This window comes from Zootoca vivipara, chromosome 1 (assembly GCF_963506605.1).
Source record: "Zootoca vivipara chromosome 1, rZooViv1.1, whole genome shotgun sequence".
In the NCBI taxonomy this organism is placed as follows: Eukaryota; Metazoa; Chordata; class Lepidosauria; order Squamata; family Lacertidae; genus Zootoca; species Zootoca vivipara.
Window position 1 is genome coordinate 76,452,635 of NC_083276.1, and position 7,294 is coordinate 76,459,928.

A 7,294-nucleotide genomic window follows, 5' to 3' on the forward strand; every position below is an offset into this window, starting at 1 on the left:
CAGCTCTTCTGAGGAGGCAGCCCCAGGCTCTTGTTCCCGGCGCGAAGCTCCAGAGGCGCGCGGGGAACGCGAGCCTGTGGCTGCCTCCTCCACTTACACTCCCCGCTCCCGCTTAGCGCTCCTCCGCTTACGCTCCCCTCGCGCCTCTGGAGCTTTGCGCTGGGAGCCGGAGCCTGGGGCTGCCACGCTGCGCCCCTTAGCCTTTTGCTTCTGGGGGGGGCAATTGCCCCCTCCTGCCCCCCTGCCCACGGCACTGGTCGCCCCTCTGGGCAGCTCGCCCCATCCCCCGGGTGCGCTGTTTCCCTCCGTCTCTTACGTTTACACCCCACCGCTTTTGCAGCTCGATAGTGGGAGGGGGAGAGGAGAAAGTGCGATGGGTTATGGAAAGGGGAAAGGGCAGCTGGCTTCTAGAGTAGGGCAGCTGCCCTAACTTGCCCCGTGGTGGGTACGCCCTTGGATGCATCCCCAAACCTCGTTTTCTATTGACAAAGTGAATTGCCTTTGTGAAACACACATGTGACACAATAAGCTCCTAGTTTGTTGATGTTCACCCACCAAAACCTGAATTAGCATTAGCATGATAGGTTTTTTTTTAAGCTATCGCGTGAAGGAACCTGAAAAACAACCTGAGTCTGTGCACCAGTGTCATTTATTGATTTGTTTAATTTGTATCCCACCTTTTCTCCAACGAACCCAAGGTGGTTAATATGACGGTCCCTTCCCTGTTTTTCCTCACAACAGCCCTGTGAGGTAAGTTAAGCTGAGAGATGACCCAGTGAACTTCATGGCTGAGCAGTGTTTTGAACACAGGTCTCCTAGTCCAACACTCCTGTGGCTATGATGTGCATAGTTGATGGGGGAAGAGAAATTAGAGAAAATTCTGAGTTATTATGTGCAGGTTTTCATCAGTTCAGTGTGAGGACTGAGGGCTGTGATGAAGAGTCCTGAGGTCCAAGAAGGATATGATATGACTGGAAACCATGTGAAGAAATGTACAGGGGAAATAAGTGAAGGGTGAAGGTGAAGTAAGTGAAAATAAAATAGTCTATTCTAGGGAACGAGATGAATGATGTCTCCTCTGTAGAATGGCATTAGCATTGTCCCCTGCCCAATGCTAAGCTGGACTGGACAGCTTGCCTGGAAGGAGAGCTAAAGTCTTCACTTTAAACGTGTTGCTGCATTACAACTTCACTGAAAGACTGAAACGCCATGTATTTTTAATGTCTCCAAAGGTCACGTTTCTTCCTGATTAGCCTACTTCTGCCTGTCCCTTTCTTTTCTCTGCGCGATGTCTGAGCTGCTTCTCTACCCAGTCATGAAATCAAATGTCAAAAACTACTCAGCCACAAAGCAATCCCATAGGGATGCCTGACCCATTTCTGTAAATATGCATCTGGATTAGGTTGTTGGCTTTTCTTATTCCAAGGGTACATACAGATGGATCTTTACATGGGGGTTGCCAGGGCTTATTCTCCCACAGGTCAAGGCCTGGCTCCCGGCTCCCCTTCCTCTCATGTTTGACAAAGAGTACTTATCACTTAGTCAAACTCTGAGCTCAATTATCTCTTTTGCTGCTCCCACCAATCTTCAGGTAAACTAGGTACCTGTTTAAGAAAAGAAGCCAGAGCATGACTTCATTTTAAGGGTATTATTGTTGTTGTTGTTTCCTTTTTTAAAGTATGCCACAATGCTCTAGGGGTGGGAAGGAGACAGATTTGTCACACCACAAGCACCAACCAATATTTGTTGTGTGCAGTTGATTTTGGTTGGCAGAACTTATTTCTCCAGAGCTCAAAAGGGAATAAATTGCATACTGTATAAGAACATGGTGAAGGTGCTTCTCTAGCAGGTGAGCTGTTTAAACAACATGTCTGTATGCAACTCAAAAAGGACCAAGTCTTAGTTTCCTGCCATCATTTTTAATGGTGGCAACAGAAGCACAGAGCAAGGAGCCAGAAAACCTTTCTTTGTCGAGTCGCTTGACCACTCACCTGCTTTCTGTCATCTAAACTGGAAGGGTAGTTAGTTCTGGTTCTTCTTGATTTATTAAAATGCCACATTTTAAACCTGAGCTTTCAAGAATCATAAAAAAATGTACGTGGAAATGAAGAATACGTCAGCTTGTGATATAAATTAGAGACTGATTCACAGTCAAAGAGTTGGCTAACCTTTTTTTTTCTTCATCAGCTGGCTGTCATCCAGAAAGCACCATCTTGGCATTGCGCAAGTGTATATACACATGTGTGCACAAAATGCTCTGTGGAATGGAACAATGTTTCTCTCTTGTCTGAAGCAAGGCCATTCCAATCAGTTGAACAAATACTATGAGTGAATAGGAGGGGCTGTTACCTCCAGTTCAGGAAAGGGGAACTTGCAGCCTTGTAGATGTTGGACTCCCAACATCAGCTACTACCATCATGGCCTATAATTACAGGTGATGGAAATTGTAGTCCAGCAGTATCTGGAGGCCCACAGGTTTCCCATCCTTTTCCTTATTAGATATTTAACCTGAAAACTCTGGGAAATCCTAATGCTTATGGGTGGTATTCAACTAAACTTTACTCAGAGGAGACCTATTGAAATTAATAGACCTAACTTAGTCATGTTCATTAATTTCAGTGGGTCGGTTCTGAGTAAAACTTAGTTGAATACCCTCTGGTAATTTTCACATGGAAACTGATAGGATCTGAATGTGTGTTTTCTGCAAAACACGTGTCTAGTGAATACACATTTGTGCAGGGTTTTTGTGTGTGTGCTGAATCTAGCTTCCTTTGTGTGGCTACACTTATGTAAGGCTGTGCATTGCTGGATGTTCTTGTGGATGGAAATGCTTTGAGGTAGTTCTAACACTGATCTTTTTTATTGAAAAAAAGCTTAAATTGAAAAGTGTAATTTTGCAGCTGCTGAATTTATTGCTCCAGTGACTTCAGTGAGCTCCTTTGGACAATGCGTGACATCAGTCAGATGGCCAGCAGTGCTGACTATTGGTCTTTTTCTTTGAATCTGCTACCTCCTTTCCCAAGAGTATTTTCCAGCCCAGCCTACGCAGCTATTCCCTCAGTGATGTGAATTGTTTAGTGCTTGTCGTTTGATGTTCAAAATGGTGCTGGAGAGTTGGGTGTTAAGGTGGTGAAAAGCTCCCTCATTATTACTCTAATTTATCTGTGCTGACTGTGCTCTTGGCGTTTTTTTCTGGTTTTGTCGTGTGGCACTGGCATGCTTTGAGGGATTCTAGGGGCGTTCCATTTCAGAAGAATCCCTCTTCTTAGGTTCTGCTTTCTTGGTGTAGTTCCTTGATCAATTACAGCTAAGAAAGTGGGGGGAGACAAGACTCCAGTAAATCCCTTTATGGTTTATGTGCCCTGATTATATATTCATTTCAGTAATTCAAATCTCTGTTGACAACATGTTGAACCAGATAATTGTCATTTTAGGTTAACTATTTATTTGCTGGTATTAAAAAGGATTCTGTTGCCAATCATCTTGGCCCACCCATTTGTTAAGTGGTGCTTCTAGTACAGTAATGTTTCAATTTCCAACACTGACCATTGTGTGTGCGTGCAATTTTTGTTTGTGAGGCTTTCAATCCCTGAATGGTATGTATCAGTTAACACCTTTATGATGCTGTGTATCCTGTTGCTGTAGGAAACCTGGACAATTATTGTACTGTTTTCTGAAACTGCTGCTTAAAAGTAAAATTTAAAAAGAGCAAACTTTTTCTCTTGGAGAGTTTTAAAAATAACTTTTTTGTGAACTGTCATGTTAAATAAATATTCTAAATAGAACTAAATCCATTTCTCCAGTGCAGTGAGGGTTTTGTTTATGTGTGTGACTTCTATTTCTGCACTTCACAACAATGGCTGGATGTAGAGAGGTACTTGTCTCCATTTTTCAATTTGAGAATCAAGAGTACACCTATCCCGGCCTACATACTAATTACTCATTGACCTTCAATTGGCTGTTTTAAATGGGCTTGTGAATTCTCCTGCACAAATCCAGATTGTGACACATCAATATCCTGGAAAAAATATTCTACAAGTTTCCTGGTTAACACTCATGACAGCATGGTAAAACTCTTCCTGAAATTTCACCTCAAAGAAACACCGAAAAGGCAGGTAGAATCCAACCCTCAGGAGCTAAGATAACATGTGCAGGTTTAATGTAATAACATAGGCACTAACCTCCCAGATAGAGCCCACATAGGTCCTAGAAACCTTTCAGCACCCTAGAGCCAAGCTCAGTTTTTGAACTCTGCTCAAAGCCAAGCTGGAGAGGACTTGAATATACCTGTATATTCCTGCGTATAAGACTACTTTTTAACCCAGGAAAATCTTCTCAAAAGTTGGGGGCCGTCTTGATAAAGCTCCAGCTCGCTTACCAAGTTTAAATTCAGGACTCTCTCACTCACTCACACACAATTAGAAGACCAGGCGGGCAGATATTTTATATGTTTTCCATCTGGGATAACTTCCCTTTAACGTATTGAGTTGGACTAGAAGATCAAGGTTCCTTTTGTGAAATTGAACTGGCTCCTTAGTTTCTCCACAGATGGTCTTAATGTTGAAATCTTGCTATATCAAGCAGGCTGGTGCCATGCATCACTAATGCAGTACCATTTAAAGGCCATTCTGCTTCCATGGAAACACAACTACGCAAGACGAATGTGTGTTTCTGCATCCCTACAGACTCCGGGCTCATTGTGTGATGCCAAGATAGTGACACAGACACAAGTTAGCCATTTATCACTTTCAGAGCCTCCCCTGTGGGATTTATGCTGGAAAACAGAGCAGCCACTCTGCTTTAAATTCTCCTGAATTGTCTGAACTGGGAGGAAGCAATTTTATGTGTTTCATTTGAGTGACAGCTGAATAAAACAACTGGGTAACCTGGACATGCCCTGCATTTCCCCTTTTCCTAAATTCTTTCTTAAACACTGGATGGTCTTTTTCCGAAAGCAAGAGTCACATGGGTCATTTTGGTGTCTGCTTCTCTCCATTTCCCCGCCCTCAACAGAACAGGTGACTGCCATCTGCTGGCCACTTGTAATTTTGGCTCTGCCCACCTTGTGCCATTAAAAAAAAGTGGGTGTGGTGGATTGTGATTTCACTGTGATAGTTGCTGTATCAAAATGCCAGTACCAGCAGGATGCAATTATGTTTCCCCACCATAAAGCGCAGAAGGAAGAGGAGGCATATCCCAGATACAAGGATCCTCTAAGAACCTTTGTTGTGATGATGGTGCAATACCTGTAGATGTTAATACATTGAGGGCCTTCACTTGGAGAGATTCCAAATCACTTAGTTCAGTTACCCATCACTTTCATTCACTCAAATTACATTGTGCCTTCAATGCAGAGTCCTAATGCAATTTACAGCATAAATAAGGGGGGGGGGGGACACGTACATTAAGATTAAAACGAGCAACTGAAAAGCAATTCCATTAGAGATTTAAAATCTGGAAAACCAGAAAGACTGTAGTGGAAGAAACAGGCAAGCCTCCCTACAGAGAATGTTTCACAAATGGGTGCCACAACGAAGATGCCTGCCTGCATGTGTCCCAGCTGCCTTGATGCAGATAGCAGGAACACCTCTAGGAAGGCTTTGTGGACTATTGAAGTGTATGGGGAGGCTCATACTGAAGTACACCTGGATATGTACCCACGCCATTTAAGGCTTTTGAAGGTAAGTACTCACACGTCAAACCATGCAAGGAAACGGAGCAGAAGCCAGTGGAACGTTTTGAGCACTGGCAAAATACACTCCCACCAACAAGGCCCAGCTAGTATCCTGTTGACCATGTTTAGGACCAATTACATTTACTGTAGTCCATTCTGGAAGTTACTGGTACTGAAGCATGGAAAACTCTTTCTTAAAAAAACACACTTGTGTTGAATCCCTGGCGCAAGAGATTTTATGTAAGGTACTGTACACTGAAAATGAACCATGAATTTCAAATGAATTTCAAATTCAACCATGAATTTACAAAAGGTAAAAAGAAGGAAACAATGCAACAGAATAGATGTTGGCATTTATTTAATTTGCGGTGGGGAGTTTTGTTGGCAAACTCAAGAAATAACAGTAAGCTTGAAAGCATTCCAATACATTTCCCACTATCCCATACTTCCTTTGGGAACCCCAGAATGGCTTACATAGGAGCTTGCTGTAGACTCCCTTTCAGTACTGATGAAGTCGGAATACCTTTTTAAAAAATTCCACCAAACTTAAGATATTATTGAAACAATAAATAAATAAAAATTCCTTCCAGTAGCACCTTAGAGACCAACTAAGTTGGTCATTGGTATGAGCTTTCGTGTGCATGCACACTTCTTCAGATACAATGAAACAGAAGATTATTATTAAGATATTATTGTGAATGCTTTAAGTGTTTTAATTTTGAATTGCAACCTGCCCTGGGACTGACTGGTGAAAGGCAGGTAATAAAATTTAATAATAATAATAATATAAAATAATGGTTGGCTACACAGTGCTCTGGCTGCAGTACACAGGAACAATTATACTTGAAGTGGCTCCATTGGAGGTCAATTGAGCATTAAGATGCAGCATCTCTGTCAAAAACACTGTTCTTGTTTATTTAAATGAGGTAAAATTAGATACTCAAGAACCTCTTGCAGCAGATTTGTATCTGACTTTTTCAATGCATTTCCAAAATGTGGTTTCAGCTAGGTACGGGAAATCAGACATATGGAAAACAGAGGCCAGATGATGCTCTGCAATCTTCTCTTATGAAGAATCTCTCTGAGTGGCTATCTCAAGACTGAGCAAGGCACAAGACAGCCTCTCCTCAAGGATTATTTTTCTGTCTAAAGGGCTACTAGCCATGATGACTATGCTCTGCCTCCACAGTTGGAGGTCACAATGCTTCTGAATACCAGCTGCTGGAAAATCACCTGGTTTCACAGACAACAGCAAAGACAGAAAGATCAATCAGCTTAAATCCCAATTTATCTCATTGGGAGCTTTGTTTGGTAGGGAAAGTGGATCCTCATGTTGATTCCACCCCCCTCAAAATGACAGGCCTAACCCTAACAAACCTTTTACTAGACAAACTTCTAGCACCATTCGGAACGGCCAAGTAGACAGATGCAAAGGACGACTGGGAGGGAAACGGGCTGCTTTTGTCAGCCCTGCGTGACAACTGCACCCCTCAAGTCTCTACTACCCTGTTTCTCCGAAAATAAGCCGTAGCCATAAAATAAGCCGTAGCAGGATTTTTAAGCATTCAAGGAATATAAGCCATACCCCGAAAATAAGACAGGTACGCGTTGGTGTCTGCA